Raw genomic sequence first — 16,537 nt, 5'->3', positions numbered from 1 at the left:
TCACCGAATTCAAGGAGGCGTCCGCCGAATATTCGGTGGCAGCTACTATTTTATTAATGTCCTGATGTCATCTGGTCTCCTCCGGGGGCAACCGTTGTTGAAGTTGCTTCAGCCAAATGAGGGTGGCCCTATTGAAGAAAGAGGTGGCTGTCGCTGTTTTGATCGCCCAGGAGACAGCCTGGTGGGATCGACGAAAGGCCAATTCTGCTCTGCGATCCTCGGATCTCAGGCCGTCTAAGGAATCAGTCGAAACCACGGAGTTGGATGCCAAAGAAGCCACCGGTGGATCTACAGTTGGCAGAGCTAAGAGCTCCTCAAGTTCTGGTGCAGCACAGTACAGCTTTCTGTCCAGGGTGCTGGGAGATGTCAAAGACCCAGGCTGACCCCAAGGGGACTGTAGGACATCCAAGAATAGACGAGGGCATGGGATGACGTCCTTGTCTGGCTTAGCTGAATGGAATAAGGCGTCGTGTGGACCCGTGGAAGTTGATGCAGACGCCGAATCTGTGGTCTGAGAGCTCAAATTGGTTGTCATACGGGCCTTGTGTAGCAAGGATTTAAACATTGAGGGGCGGAACAATCCTGTAAAGGCTGGGGCGTCCGGAATTAACCCTTCATCGTCAGAAAATTCGATGTCTTCAGGGCAATCTTCACCTTGATCTGAATCCGGCCGTGAAGCTGAAGACCGACGCGTTGACGATCGGGAAAACGTGGCCTGATGTTGCTGTTGGGCAGGTTGCAGCACCGAGGGAGGCACAGCAGACTGAGATGCCTGATTGAAGCCTGCCGCTAAGAACGAAGAGAAGGCCGACGAAAGAAAGGCTTGAAAATCCACCGGGGGTGCCGGAATCGCCCCATCAGAGTTACGAAGGCCTGCCGCCGTCGGGGTGAAAGTGGCCTCTGGTCTGGCACGAGCAGGAACCTGCGAAGCAGCTAAGCCTACACCTGACACGTCTGGTAAGGATAGGGACACCCCCTTTGACAAGCCTAATTGTTGAGACTTCTGGGTCAAATGAGGACAGTCCCGGTCCGGAGAAGATGCCAAGGAACCAGAGGACGATGAAAGAGCGGCCACTGACTCGGGAGCAGCTTGGTCAGGGGCACAGGAATCAAGGCCCACTTCTACAACAGCCGCCCTACGGGCCTTGTCCCACTGCTTCTCCAAGGCGTTATGGCGGCGCTGGGCATCCCGGTCCAAGCCTCTAGCCGATTTAGACTTGTGGGATCTGTGGCTCGAAGATGCAGACATCGATTTTGAGGACTTTTTAGTCCGCTTGGATTGTCTGCGCTCAGGGCTCTGCTCTGGTTCCATGTCTGAGGACAGGGCTGGATCTGCCATGGCCACTATAATAATATATTAAGCCAATCCAGGTAAGTGGTTTATGAATTATTGCTTGATTGTTTGAGTGTACTTTTTTTTTTTTTAATTAGCTCCTTGATGCACAGCCCCAGGTAGATCAATTAAGCCTGAAGGGTTAACAATGAAGAGGGCCAAGAGATTGCAGCCGACTCTTTGATTGACAGCCCCAGCAGTGAGCGTTTTAAAATGGCGCCCTTGCAATACCTTCCAAAATGGCGCCCGTCGCCTTCGCGCCAGAGCCAGTACGATCTTCCCTCAGACCTCAGGCAGGCCGGCAATGGAAGAATTTGGCCAGAAAACGCCGGAATTAACAGCGGAGAGCGCACCTGTGACGTGACGCTGCTCCGGAGCCGCTCAAGCCGGTCGATAAGGAGGCGGCAAGCCTGCGCGCCGAAAATAGCCCCGTTGCGTCCGGAACGACGTTAAGGATGCGGGGAGCGCACAGAGATGGTGACACAGCCCCGAAGCCGCCGCTGATCGAAGAAGAGCAGTGGCGGTAGTGGCAATCCGGCACACGCAGCCCACGCTCGCGGCTATTAAATTCAAGCCGGATCCGCCCCGAAGAGTCGGAATCCGGCGGCTGCGAATCCACAAGCGTGGGCGGCCCGGGCGAGCCAGACACGCCACACACTATAGCAGCAGCAACAGTTGAAAGGCAACTCAGAAGCACGAAAGGGGAAGTAATCAAAAATAACAGAAAAACCTACGCGAAATAGAAGAGCAGGGAGAGAGAAAAATTTGGGTAAATAGGAGAAATTGGCAAATATTCACCACAGCTCTAAATTCACTACAGTTCTTGACAGTAACTGAGTGATAGACTGAAGCATGATGGGATTGGAGGCGTGCCTCAGCAGGGACAGTCTAATCAGCTCTCACTCAGTTAGTGACAAGAACTGAATGAACCTCCCAGCTATGGACAGTGGGAGCAGCACTCTGGAAAATAATGACTTATATCCTTATAATGATGTCAACACATGAATCTTCAAACAAAGACTGATGAGTAAAAAAGAAATTGTAGAAGAATTAAACAAGGGTTTAAAACAAGTAAAAAAATGTTACTGAAAGTATAACGTTGGAACGATGTTATACTGACATTTATATAAAAAGTACAGATTGACAATCAGTACAAATAACTTGAAACAAAATCACAAATAAAGTCAATAGAAATGATAGGAAAATATGAGTGTATGTATGTATATATAGTGTGTATGTATGTACACACACACACACATATATATAATACATACATACATACATACATACATCTATATCTATATCTATATCTATATCTATATCTATATCTATCTATCTATCTATCTATCTATCTATCTATCTATCTATCTATATACAGAGAGAGAGGGGGAGAGAGAGAGAGAGAGAACATATTATACAAGCCATCATTGTATTGAAAAGAACCATATTTGACTGATGTAGACATTTCAAGAGTTAGTACTGTAATGTTGAAGATAAATAAATCAAGAGCCTTGATAGTACAGGGGTTTAGTGCACCCTGTTATTAACACAGCTGCCTGCAATTTCTGCTGGTTCGAATCTCTCCAAGGCTCAAGGTTGACTCAGCCTTCCATCCTTTCTAAGGTAGGTGAAATGAGGATCCAGTTTGTGGGGGCAATAAGCTGACTTTGTATAAATAGACAAAAGTATGAAGGCTATTGCTTAATGCACTGTAAGCCGCCCTGAGTCTCCGGAGAAGGGCGGCATATAAATCAAATTAAAAAAAAAAAAAAAAAATGAAAAATATTACAAAATAATTTGGAGGAAGTTGACTCTGATACTAACTGTTATAGGGACACTAGATGCAATACTGCAAAGAAAAAATGTACTGTCTAAATGTTCAACTTTTAGTCCAATTACAAAGAATTGTTTGGCACTTTACATTCAATTAGACTTATTATTTCCAAAATCTCTGGCTAGGGCTAAAATCTTGAAGAAAATCAACCAACATCAGCTGTGGCACATTAGTGGAACTAGAATTATTTTATTTAGATATGAATTCAGTCTCCAGAAAGTTTTTGAGAGTGTGAACTTGACATTAAATCTGAAATGCTGCACAGCCTTAATCATAATAGCAGTAATAGTAACCTAGAGATGGATTACAATGAAGGATAAACATTTCCTAAACTAATATTGAGATAAATAAATTTATTTATTTCTGGCCAATTATTGGAGAGTGGGGGGAGGGTTACTCTGAAGGAAATTAGTTTTTCTTTCCCATTAAATTCTGTATAAATAGACAAAGAAAACAAAAAACAAAAACTCAACAATCCTTTGTCATTACTTTGCAAATTATTTTTTAACATGAAGCAGTTCATCATCAGCAGATACTGTCAGGACTTGATGTTTGAGTCATTATACTTATGTGACTTAATTTTTAATGATGCAGAACTTATGCTTGGTACACAACTCATCTTCTTTGCACTTGAGAAACTAAGATCTGGCTGTGGCCAAACTATAATTTAAATGGAAGATGACCAATTTGTATATTCCCAGGACTTCTCCATTCTGTAAACATTAGTCCTGGGACCAACATAATCTGATCCCATGAATGAAAAGTGATGCTAGTGAACAAGCAGAAAGCTTCATATTAGAGTTAAGATACTTCACAGACCTGGCTCTCCAGATATTCCTGAACTATAGTTTTCCACCTATGTCACCATCAACTATACTAGACTATATATTGCTTGGAATGCTATTTCACTAGACAGATGGATGAACTGTTCAAGCTCCTGCTTCTACTAAGGTCCATTTCTATCATGGGAAGAATAACCTTAGGCTGAGGACCACTATATTTGGAGTGAGTTGAAACATCGACAAGAATAGTCAACAATGTTTAGAATTCAGTAGCATCTGTAATATTCAGTATTTTATACTCCCCTTCTCACTGTCAAAACCAGCCTGGAAAAGTGCACTACCAAAATTAAACCATTGTGTCACAGCCTTTTGGTGTTACAATCAGAGGTGGTATTCAGCCGGTTTGGACCGGTTCGAGTGAACCGGTAGCGGTGACTGCGGATGGACCCGGCCACCTGCCCGGATGTAATGCCTTCCTATTAGCCATGTTTTTGAGGCTGGACGCCTGCGTGGAAGGCGCATGCCAGGGGTGGGTTCTACTTACCTTTCCTACCGGTTCGCAACAGGGCCGCACATGCTTTGCTCATGCATGCATGCACTCTTCTGCACATGCGCAGAAGCGTTCTGATGATGTCAGGGTCGGTGGGCGGAACCTCCCTCCGGTTTTACTACCAGTTCTATAGAACCGGTCTGAACCAGGGGCAACCCACCACTGGTGCATGCGTGAGCAAAGCACATGCACGGAAGTCCAGGTCAGAGGTGGGTTCTACTTACCTTTACCACCATTTCGCAATGGGATCATGCACATGCGCTTGCTTTGCTCATGTGCGTGCCTTGCTTCTGTGCATGCAGAGAAGCTTCTGTGCATGCGCAGATCGCTGATGATGACATCCAGGGTGGTGGGCGGGGCCTCCCGCCGGTTTTACTACTGGTTCTTGTGAACCGGTCCGAACCGGGGGCAACCCACCACTGGTCCAGGTGCAACCATGGAAGGTGCGCACAGCGAGCATGCAGAAGGCTGGACGCATGCGTGAAAGGCGCACATGCGAAAGCGAAGAAAGCGTGCGCGCGCAGGGTGAACCGGTGGTAAGAATATGTGAAACTGGTTACAGTGTTGGGAATACAGAGAGGAACATGAAGGGCTGATTAACTCTGAGTTCTTTTCCAAAATCATCACCAATCTATGCCAGCACATTTATGAAACCAGGACTTCATAAATTTAAATAAAGTTGTAACTGTAGTTATTGGGAAGGGAAAATCTTCTCTGTCCTTTCAAAGGCAAATTTTGTGAATTTTCATGTAGGTTTTTCGGGCATGAGTTTGCTGCCTCAGTGTAAATCTCTTATCAACTTTAAAGAAGAATGTATCTGTTGGCATGAGGTGGTCAGGATTTTTGTACTGACAAAAGGAGAGTTTTCAGAGAGTAGAAAAGCCCAAAGTTTTCAAGAAATAAGCCAGGTAAGAGTTTGTAAACTACAGTTCTTCTAAAGAAGTTTGGACAGTTTTCTTGACCATTTTCCAAAAGGCCTGATATTTCTATTCAGCTATCCCGAGAAATAGACTTTTCTCTTTCAAAGATTCTGAAAACTTTGGGTCATCTTCCCTGACCCAAATATTAGAACAGAGCTTGCAAAGGAAGAACTCAATTTTTTATAGCTTTATTCATAGAGGTATATGTAAAGTACAAAACCATTTTTTGATCAAACTACTAGCTTCAGATTTTCTGAAGTTCATCATCTTTATCAACAACAAAACAATCACAACCAAGGAGAACATTTATTCTTAGAAGTTACTTAATACTATTTAATAATAGTATGTGTGTATGTACCCTGTTTCCCCCAAAATAAGACATCCCCTGATAATAAGCCCAATCGGGCTTTTGAGCGCATGGCAATAAGGCCAAGCACTTATTTCAGAGTTCAAAAAAATATAAGACAGGGTCTTATTTTCGGGGAAACACAGTATATGTGTGTATTATATATGTATCATTCCTAGCAAATGGTCCAGCTAAAACAATGGTCTTTTTACTGACCAAAGTAAGATGAGATGTGGTTATAGATATTGGACACTGGCCAAAAGCAAGACAAAAAAGACATCTGTTTTTCAATTATGGACTTTGAGATACTCAACCAGAGTCTTATAACCATCAAGAACCTTCTATCAGTCCTGAATCAAGTCAGCTTGGCTGATTCCATGGGACAATGACAAACAAACAAAAACTCAGTATTTCAGACATGTGAAGTCAGTGGATCATGCACTAAAAAAAGGATTAAATTTGGTGAAGCTGAGAGAAGTAGAAAAAGGAAAAGTTAAAGGATAAATTGGATGGGCAATGTAAGAGTAATATTGGAGAAAACATTTGTAAGAGCAGAAACCAGGTGTTTTATCAAACAACAACTTCTGTTTTCAAGAGTGAAAAGCCCAAAGCAAAATCTCCATGAAGGCACAGGAATAAGCAGGAAAAAGGATTATTAAAATGAAACTTAAACTTGTTTAAGAGAAATCTCTAATTCATGTTGACAGGGGGAAATCACCTATTAAGGTAGCTACATCCTAATAAGAAGATTCTTATGTAGGTATGCCATATTATATCAGCCGTTTGGGAAGCTTTTGCTGAGTTCAGATCGGGCAATCTGACAGATAGGATTGAGAACATTACTGGTATATCCTTAGAGGATAAATTATTCTTGAAGTTATTCCTGAAGACAAAAGGAAATTACTTGTATCTGAATCACGTACAGGCAGTCCTCAATTTACAACCACAGTTGAGCCCAACATTTATGTTGCTGAGACATTTGTTAAGTGAATTTTGCCCCATTTTACAACCCTTCATGCCACAGTTGTTAAGTGAATCACTGCAGTTGTTAGGGTAGTGACACAGTTGTTAAATGAATCTCGCTTCCCCATTGACTTTGCTTGTCAGAAGGTCACAACAGGGGATCATGTGATCCCAGGACACTGCAACCATCATAAATATGAGCCAGATCCCAAGCAGCTGAATTTTGATCAGGTGACCTTGGGGATGCTACAACCATCATAAGTGTGAAAAACAGTCATAAGTCACTTTTTTAGATGCCGCTGGAGCAAGAGCACTTAAAACTTATATATCGCTTCAAAGTGCTTTACAGCCTGCTCTAAGCAGTTTGACAGAGTCAGCCTATTGTCCTCAACAATCTGGGTCCTCATTTTACCAACCTCGGAAGGATTGAAGGCTGAGTCAACCCTGAGCCAGTCAGAATCGAACTGCTGGCAGTGAGCTGAGTTAGCCTGTAATACTGCATTCTAACCACTGGGCTACCATTGTAACTTTGAACAGTCACTAAACGAACTGGTTTAAGTCAAGGACCACCTGTACTTACTTCTTCTCCATATGACATTTCAGGGAAGTCTCGATAAGACTGTTTGAATCAGTAAAACACCAGCTCCAATTTACTCTTTCTCTTACTATTCACTATTATAACCCTTTTTTCAAAGAATCATTTCTGACCATCTACATTTATATAGACTTTTAATATATGAAAGGTTTGTATATATCTTCCCCTAATTTAGGTAGCAATTAATTTAAATTGTATCTTAATACTTTTTTAGATGCTAATTTTTTTGCTTTCCTTCTTTGACCAGACCAGAGGTGGGTTTCAGCAAGTTCTGACCAAACCGGTAGCGGAAATTTTGAGTAGTTCAGAGAGTCCCAGATGATTGGGAGGAAATGGGGATTTTGCAGTATCCTTCCCCTGGAGTGTGGTGGGAATGAAGATTTTACGGTATCCTTCCCCTGCCATGCTCACCAAGCCACGCCCACCAAGCCATGCCACTCCCACCAAGCCACACCCACAGAACTGGTAGTAAAAAAAAATTGAAACCCACCACTGGATCAGCCTTTCTAAAGTGTATGTCCTTACTGTAGATTTCATTTTTAATGCATGTATGACTATCTATGCATCATTTTCAGTGCTATTTCCTCTTTTTAGATTTGATTTTGCTGGAAATCAAAGAAGTTGGAAAAAGATGGAAAATAAAATCTACAATCTGTTCCTTCTTTTAATTCGTTGTTTGTCCCAGGTCTTGTATGGAACCCTTGGCAACATTAGCTTTTCTACTTTTCCTCCACTCTTCCCTTTATTTCAATCCCAATAATAAAATGTTTACTTTATGAAAGCTTCTGATATATAACATTTAATATTCTGCTGAAGCTTATGAGGCAATGCATTATTTCTCTGAAGGCCCCTGACAGGCAAAGAAAAACAGCAATCCTTTTGTGACAACAACCAGACTGCTATCAATTTCGGTCCCTTCGGCATTTATATTAAGCAACTGAAGCAATATTAGGTCACTGACCCTATATCTTTCCTTGCCTTTATTGAGTTGCCTTTACTGGGTCTTTCCAATCCTCTAAATGAATCTATCAACAGAAATGAAAAGGAAAGTCTTCCTCTTTTTTTCCTTGAGTGCTCTTATAAAAAAATGCTTGTATCTAAGTAAAGAAAACCCTTGGATTTAGCAGATACTGTTTTTATAGCTAGAAGGCATGAAGCTGTCACATTCTGATTGGTCTATATATACTTAATAAATACATGTCGGTATATCTAGCAGCTCCTTTAAAAGCAAGACATGGACCTATTTTTTGCTCTAAAATGATACCCGACAAGAGTAAAGGAGAGTAAATGACAGCTGCCACACATTCTAGATAAGGATACGTGGTCTACCCAGAATGATACAGAATGCATTTCTCTGGTGGGCCAGGGCAGGCAGAATCATAACAAAGTACAGATAGTCCTCAACTTATAAACATTCATTTAATGACCATTCGAAGTTACAATGGCACTGTAAAAAGTGACTTATGACCAGGGGTGAAATGCTCCTGGTTCGGACCGGTTCGAACAAACCGGTAGCGATGGCAGCCGGTGGTTCAGAGAACTGGTAGCGATGGCGGCGTGAGGCTCCGCTCACCCGCCGGTTGTGAAGGGTTTGTGCATGCGCAGAGGGTCCGCATGCGCACATGACACGCACGCATGCACTTGATGCGGCATGTGCACTTGACGCAGCGCGTGCACTTCTGAACCAGTTGGGAAGGTAAGTAGATTTCACCCCTGCTTATGACCGTTTTTCACCCTTCCAACCACTGCAGCATTTCCCATGGTACACGTGACCATAATTCAGACCCCGTGGCAACTGGCATGTACTTGTGATGGTTGCAGTGTCTTGGAGTCATGTGATCACTTTTTGCGACCTTCTGACAAGTAAAGTCAATGGGGAAGCCAGATTCACTTAACAGCCAAGTTGCTAACTTAACAACTGCTGTGATTCATTTAATTCTGCCAAGAAAGGTCATAAAATGGGACAAAATTCACTGAACGGCTATCTTACTTAGCAATGGAAATTTCGGGATCAATTGTGGTCGTAAGTCGAGGACTACCTGAAATGTGGCTGGCACTGTGCTGATTGTTTCAATGTACTATTCCATGTGCTGATTTGCTTTATTCCCTATGCCATCCGTCTGGTAAACTTGCAAGATTTGTTTTTCTCGCCATGTACATGTTTACATCTGAATTAGATTGTGTTGTTTTTCTGTGTCACATAATATATGTGGTTATATATATATATGCATAATTTTGTATTTATTTATTTTGTCATGTTTTATGTAGTGTATATTGGAGGTGGTGACCCTTTGAGAGCTGCACGCAATTAAAATTTCATTTTAATGTATGCCAATAAGTGTACATTCAAAGTGACAATAAAGTTACTCTAAGCCACGGTGGTGCAGTGGTTAGAGTGCAGTACTCCAGGCTACTTCTGCTGACTACTGGTTGCCTGCAATTTGGCAGTTCAAATCTCACCAGGCTCAAGGTTGACTCAGCCTTCCATCCTTCTGAGTTGGGTAAAATGAGGACCAAATTGCTGGGGGCAATATGCTGACTCTGTAAACTGCTTAGAGAGGGCTGTAGAGCACTGTAAAGCGGTATATAAGTCTAAGTGCTGTTACTATTGCTATTGTTAAGTCTAAGTCTAAGATTCTCACCTAAAAAACCCTATGTAGCTTAGCGCCTCAGTATCTTCAAGATTGCCCATTGTACATAGACTTGAACCAGGGGTGGGCTGCTGGGGGTTCGCAGGGGTTTGGGAGAACCTCTAGCTAAGATTCTATGCAGTTCGGAGAACCCCCAAATCCCACTCCTGACTGGCCCCACCCACCCCGCCCCGCCCCTCCCGGGAGTTCCCACGCTGCCCATTTTGGATGGAGGTAAGTGCAGGGCGTGCACGGAGGCTGGAGATGGTGAAAAATGGGCATACTGGAAGTTCAGGAAGGCCAGAAATGGGGCCTCCAGAACCTGGGGAGGCTATTTTTGCCCTCCTGGAGGCTCAAGGAAAGCCTTTGGAGCCTGGGGAGGGCAAAAAGCCCCCTCCCCCGCCATGGTGCAGGAGGCCAACTAGGCCATGCCCATCATGGCCACACCCATCCAGCAACCGGGCAGAGAACCCCTTGCTAAAATTTTTGAAGCCCACCCCTGACTTGAGCTATCAAGCATATGCTTTCTGTCTAAGAGTGCCACCCCCCATGTAAGATTCAAGGAAAGGGAACAAGAAAGCAACATTTCTTATTAATTATCTTGCACTTTGGGGGCTCATCCCATTTTATTTCTTATAATGCCAAGACTGCAAGGAGGTTGTGTTGACAAACAGTGACTGCCCCAAAGTAACTCAATCTATTTCCATCAGGCTTAGACTTATCTCAGGCCAGGATCTTAACCACTCTATCCCATGCTCACCATATGGCACCTTGATTTCTGATGCACCCTTTCAAAATCTGAAAAAAAATGATTGGAATTGATGAGTGGGAAGGAGGGGGGGGAGTCTCCAAACTTTATGATAATGACTTTTGGTGCTAAGCAGGCTGCTTTCTGATTATTTCCAAAGGCAATGAACAGGTTCAAAGTCTTACATTACTGAACTTTAATTAGGAATGCAGCTTGCATATGCTTTAAATGTTAATCACTGTTCAGGCAGCTAGGGAATTTTGATGGGTCACAACCTGCCTGTGATAGGAAGAGTTTGTATCTTTCAGGTTTCAACTGGTACTTTGTGACCACAGCGAAACAGAATAGTATGTGGAGTGGATTCTATCAGGAAGGAAGGAAGGAAGGAAGGAAGGAAGGAAGGAAGGAAGGAAGGAAGGAAGGAAGGAAGGAAGGAAGGAGGGAGGGAGGGAGGGAGGGAGGAGAGAGGGAAAGAGGGAGAGAGGGAAGGAAGGAGGGAGGGAGGGAAGGAAGGAGGAGGGAGGGAAGGAAGGAGGGAAGGAGGGAGGGAGGGAGGGAAGGAAGGAAAGAAGGAAGGAAGGAAGGGAGGGAGGGAGGGTTAAAATAGGATATTTTTAGATCATAAGTATTAGTTTTTAATAGAAAATAAATTTCCAGAAATAAGGTTGTAGATCAAAGCTGAGCTTATTCGTATTCAACACCAGACTATTCCCAGTTGCTGTTTCCAAATATATATTCTCTTGTTTACTAATATCTATGTTTTTCATGATCTACTGGAAGCACCATAGAGAAAACGAAGAAAACTATCTTTGATTATAACGAACATATATAACAGGTTGTTCCAGTAGTGATTTAGTATTGGGGCTTGGCTATGATCAGAAGGAAGAATAAAATGTAAGATCTAAGAAGTCATGTGAAATTTGTTATTTTTCTGACAGTAAAATATTAAAATGAAATTATACTGATGGACAAATAATATTTTTGGTTTTCGCAGAAGCAAAAGTTCAGATAAGTGAAAAAAGTTAGGAGTGAAAAATATGTATTAAGATATATGCACGACACGCATACACCTTTTATAATTACCTCAGCCATACGCTAAATAAATAAAATCCTTCAAAAACATCAAGGCAGTTGAGAGAATGAAAGAATTTCCAAAAACTTTCACAGCTGAGTATGAACTTGCCTTTAGGTACTCAATGAATCACAAATGGAAATGAACTGACTTTTTTAATAAAAAAAAAAAAATTAAACCCCATACCTAGGGACCAAAGTACAGGTAGTCCTCGACTTTCGACCACGATTGAGCCCAAAATTTCTGTTGCTAAGTGAGACATTTGTTAAGTGAATTTTGCCTTTCTGACTTTTCTTGACACAGTTGTTAAATGAATCACTGCAGCTGTTAAGTGAATAATATGGTTGTTAAATGAATCTGGCCTCCCCGTTGACTTTGCATGTCAGAAGGTCACAAAAAGTGATCACATGACCATGAGACACTGCAACCGTCATAAACACGAGTCAGTTGCCAAGCACCCGAATTTTGATCACGTGACCTTGGGGATGCTGCAATGGGCATAACTGTGTCATAAGTCACTTTTTTCAGTGCCATTGTAACTTCGACTGGTCACGAAATGAACTGTTTTAAGTTGAGGACTACCTGTAATTCTTCAGTGTTTTTCGAAATAGGTCAATATTAATTATGCCCAGATAGATAGGAAGAATAAGGCCAAAAAGGATATGAGTTTCTCTGTGAGTTTGTGGTTCAGTTTTCATATAAGGAATACTCAGTTCTCATCTTCACCCATTCCACCCTAACAGAGGACGCTAATATTTTTTTTCCAGTGGGCATTATAATTAAAGCATCACCAAAAAAATTGTGGGGCTGACAAAAATTAATATACTCATTAATTAGCTATTAAGTGCTAATTAACTAAAAAATTAACAACAATTAGAAGTGAACAATGTCTAATCCCACTAAGAGCCTAGGATTTCCCCTGAGGCTGGTCTAACCTTACTAAAAAAGCCCTATTCGACATCTTCCATTGCCAATAGTTTTCTTGGAAGTGGAACTAGTTTGCAGGAGATGATAATATCTGCATTAGACTTTTGAGATGGTTTGTTAACAGTATTGTCACACCGTGGATTTCATAGTCAAGAGGGTGAATCTGACGATTTTTTTTAATGAATGGAATGGGTTTTCTAAGGGACCCTAACATGGATTTCCAAAGAGTAGGGCAAAAATAGCAATAGCAGTAGCACCTAGACTTATATATCGCTCCATAGTGCTTTTTAGCCCTTTCTAAGCAGTTTACAGAGTCAGCATATTGCCCCCAACCATCTGGGTCCTCATTTTACTGATCTGGAAAGGATGGAAGGCAGAATCAACCTTCCAGTAGGATCAAACTCCTAAATTGCTGGCAGCCGGCAATCAGCAGAAGTAGCCTGCAATACTGCATTATAATCACTGTACAATGCATTTTTAAATGAACAGTGCAAAGAAATAGAAGAAAACAATAGAATAGGGAGGACCAGAGATCTCTTCAAGAAAATTGGAGATATGAAGGGAGCATTTCATGCTAAGATGGGCATGATAAAGAACCAAAATGGCAGGGACCTAACAGAGGCAGAAGAAATTAAGAAGAGGTGGCAAAATTACACAGAAGAACTATACAAAGACGAGCTTAACATCCCTGATAACCACAGTGGGGTTGTCACTGACCTTGAGCCAGACATCCTAGAATGTGAAGTCAAATGGGCCTTAGGAAATCCGAGCAACAACAAAGCTAGTGAAGGAGACAGTATTCCACCTGAGCTATTCAAAATCTTAAAAGACGATGCAGTAAAAGTGCTACACTCAATTTGCCAGCAAATTTTGAAAACTCAAAAGTGGCCACAGGATTGGAAAAGGTCAATTTACATTCCAATTCCAAAGAAAGGCAATGCCAAAGAATGTTCAAACTATCGCACCATTGAATTCCTTTCACATGCTAGTAAGGTTATGCTTAAAATCCTACAAGCTAGGCTCCAGCAGTATGTGGATCGAGAACTACCAGAAGTACAGCCAGGATTTTGAAGAGGCAGAGGAACTAGAGATCAAATTGCCAACCTACACTGGATCATGGAGAAAGCTAGGGAGTTCCAGAAAAACATCTACTTCTGCTTCATTGACTATGCTAAAGCCTTTGATTGTGTGATCACAACAAATTGTGGCAAGTTCTTAAAGAGATGGGAGTATCAGACCATCTTATCTGTCTTTTGAGAAACCTAAATGCGGGTCAAGAAGCAACAGTGAGAACTGGAAACTCAATATTAAGAAAACTGAGATCATGGCATCCAGCCCTCTCAATTCCTGGTAAATAGATGGGGAAGAAATGGAGCTAGTGGCAGATTTTATTTTCCTGGGCTCCAAGATCACCGCACATGGGGACTGCAGTCAAGAAATTAAAAGATGCTTGCTCCTGGAGGGGAAAGCTATGGCAAATCTAGACAGCATTCTAAAAAGCAGAGACATCACCCTGCCAACAAAAGTACATAAAGTCAATGTTGCAATATTTTCAGGATCAGACTCAATAAAGATAATAAGAATTAGAGATTTAAATATATTTCTCTTTAATAATAATAGGCATTCTATATTCGCTGAATATTCAAGATAGAAGCAAGGAAAATGGTGAGGGTGGCTCCTTATATATACAAGGGGTGGAGCCAGGAATGGGAGTGGTAAATTATGAATACATTAAAATCCAAAGAATAAGTTAACCCCTGATGTCCCATATATACATTATTTACACAATAGAGAATAAGGCATTTACATCTGACAAATCCCCCTCTAAATGCCGGTTCGCTATACAACACCAATTACATTCAGATTCAGGACAATATAATACATACAATTTAGAAGTTAAATATTTGTGCTGTTTAGAAGGTAAAGGCTTCGTTAATATGTCAGCTAATTGTTCAGAAGTATCACAATGTATTGCTTTGATGAATCCATCTTGAGATAATTGTCTCACGTGCTTAAATTTTATATCAATATGCCTGGACCTTTGTCCAATGGCATCGGATCTGGATATTTCAATGGCTGCTTTATTATCTTCATGCACAACAAAAGGTAATGCAGGTTTTTTCCAAACATCTGAGATCAAGTCATTGAACCATACAAGGTTATTTGCAGCTTTGGATAAACAAACATATTCCGCTTCTGTGGTTGAAGTGGCTACCAGTTCTTGTTTACCAGTGTACCAGTAAACTGGACAATCATTCAATAGAAAAATATAACCAGAAGTACTCTTTCTGCATGATGTATCACCAGCCCAATCTGCATCCGCATAACAGGTAATTTTTGGTTCTTTGTCATTATTAGGTTCTAATACTAAACAAAAATCTAATGTACTTTTCAAATATCTTAGAATTCTTTTGACAGCTTCCCAATGATACATGGTTGGTTTGCTAACATATCTTGACAATAAATTGAGAGGTAATGCAATATCTGGTCTGGTCCAATTAGATATATAAAGGAGTGAGCCTATAACTGATCTGTAAAATGTATTATCTTTAAATTCAGGGGAAGACTCATCAGTGTTTCTAAGGAAATCAGTTTGCATAGGAGTGTCACAGGTTTTGGCATTGTTTAAATTACATTTGTTTAGAAGTTCAATGATCTTATCTTTTTGAGTAAGTTTGAATCCCCTTCTAGTTTTGTTAATTTGTACACCAAGGTATTTATTCACTTTACCTAGAGATTTCAACGAGAAATGTTCGTTTAACTTATTTACAAAGATTTCTCTGCTCTCTTTGTGTTTTCCTATATATAAAATATCATCCACATAAATTAATACAAATTCAATGTGATCATCACTCTTTTTTACAAAGAAACAGTTATCAGCAGTGGTAGCGTTGAAATCCATGGTCTTTAGTACTTTTACCAAGCAATCGTACCATCTCTTGCCAGATTGCTTTAATCCGTACAGACTCTTGTTTAATAACCAAATTTCATTCTTATTAGTGTATTGACTATGTGGTGCTCTTACATATATTTCCTTATCTAGTTTTGCGTGTAAATACGCAGTCTGTATGTCATATTGAAATACGTCCAGATTGAGTGCAGATGCTACTACTAGAGCAGTTTTAACACTCTCTGTCCTCACCGTGGGGGAGTATGTGTCAGTATAATCTTCTGGATATTTTTGTGCATAACCTTGTGCAACTAGTCTAGCCTTGTATAAAGTATTGCCACCTTCTAGGTTCTTAATTTTATAAATCCACCTGGTACCTATAATTGTTTTATCCTTAGGTGCGATCGCAGGAGTGAATACATTTAATCCTTGCAAACTTTCCATCTCTTTTTTCATAGCTAGTTCCCATTTTTCTCTTTCTTCACGAGGGAGTTTTAATACTTCCTCATATGTATTAGGTGTTATTTGTTCTCCATTCATGTGCATTATGTAATCTTTGTATTTACTTGGTATTTGATTTCTATTGTTTCTAATAGCTCTTTCAGGTTTGCTATGGTTGTCGTGCAAATATCTAGCTTCCTTTTTTGTTAATGTGTCAGTCTTTATTTTATGCTGACTATTTGTCCAAGTTTTGGTTTTGTTCTTATTTTTGTTAATGTTTTGATTTTCTATTGTCCCTTCCTCGCAAGATATCGCATCTTTGCATTTATTTGGAAATATTTCATTAAGGTGCAGTTTAGACCAATTGGCCTGCTCATGAAACACAGCTGTTCTGGAGACTATAAATTTGTTATTATTATCAATGAATCTGTACCCTTTGGTTCCAGTTTCATATCCCATAAATCTTAATCTTCTGGATACGTTTTCTCCCTTTCTCCTCAACTGCT

The sequence above is a fragment of the Pituophis catenifer genome, unplaced genomic scaffold (assembly GCF_029215685.1).
Source record: "Pituophis catenifer annectens isolate HBS135680 unplaced genomic scaffold, rPitCat1.0.hap2 SCAF_2, whole genome shotgun sequence".
In the NCBI taxonomy this organism is placed as follows: domain Eukaryota; kingdom Metazoa; phylum Chordata; class Lepidosauria; order Squamata; family Colubridae; genus Pituophis; species Pituophis catenifer.
Note: the sequence above shows the minus strand (reverse complement) of the source record.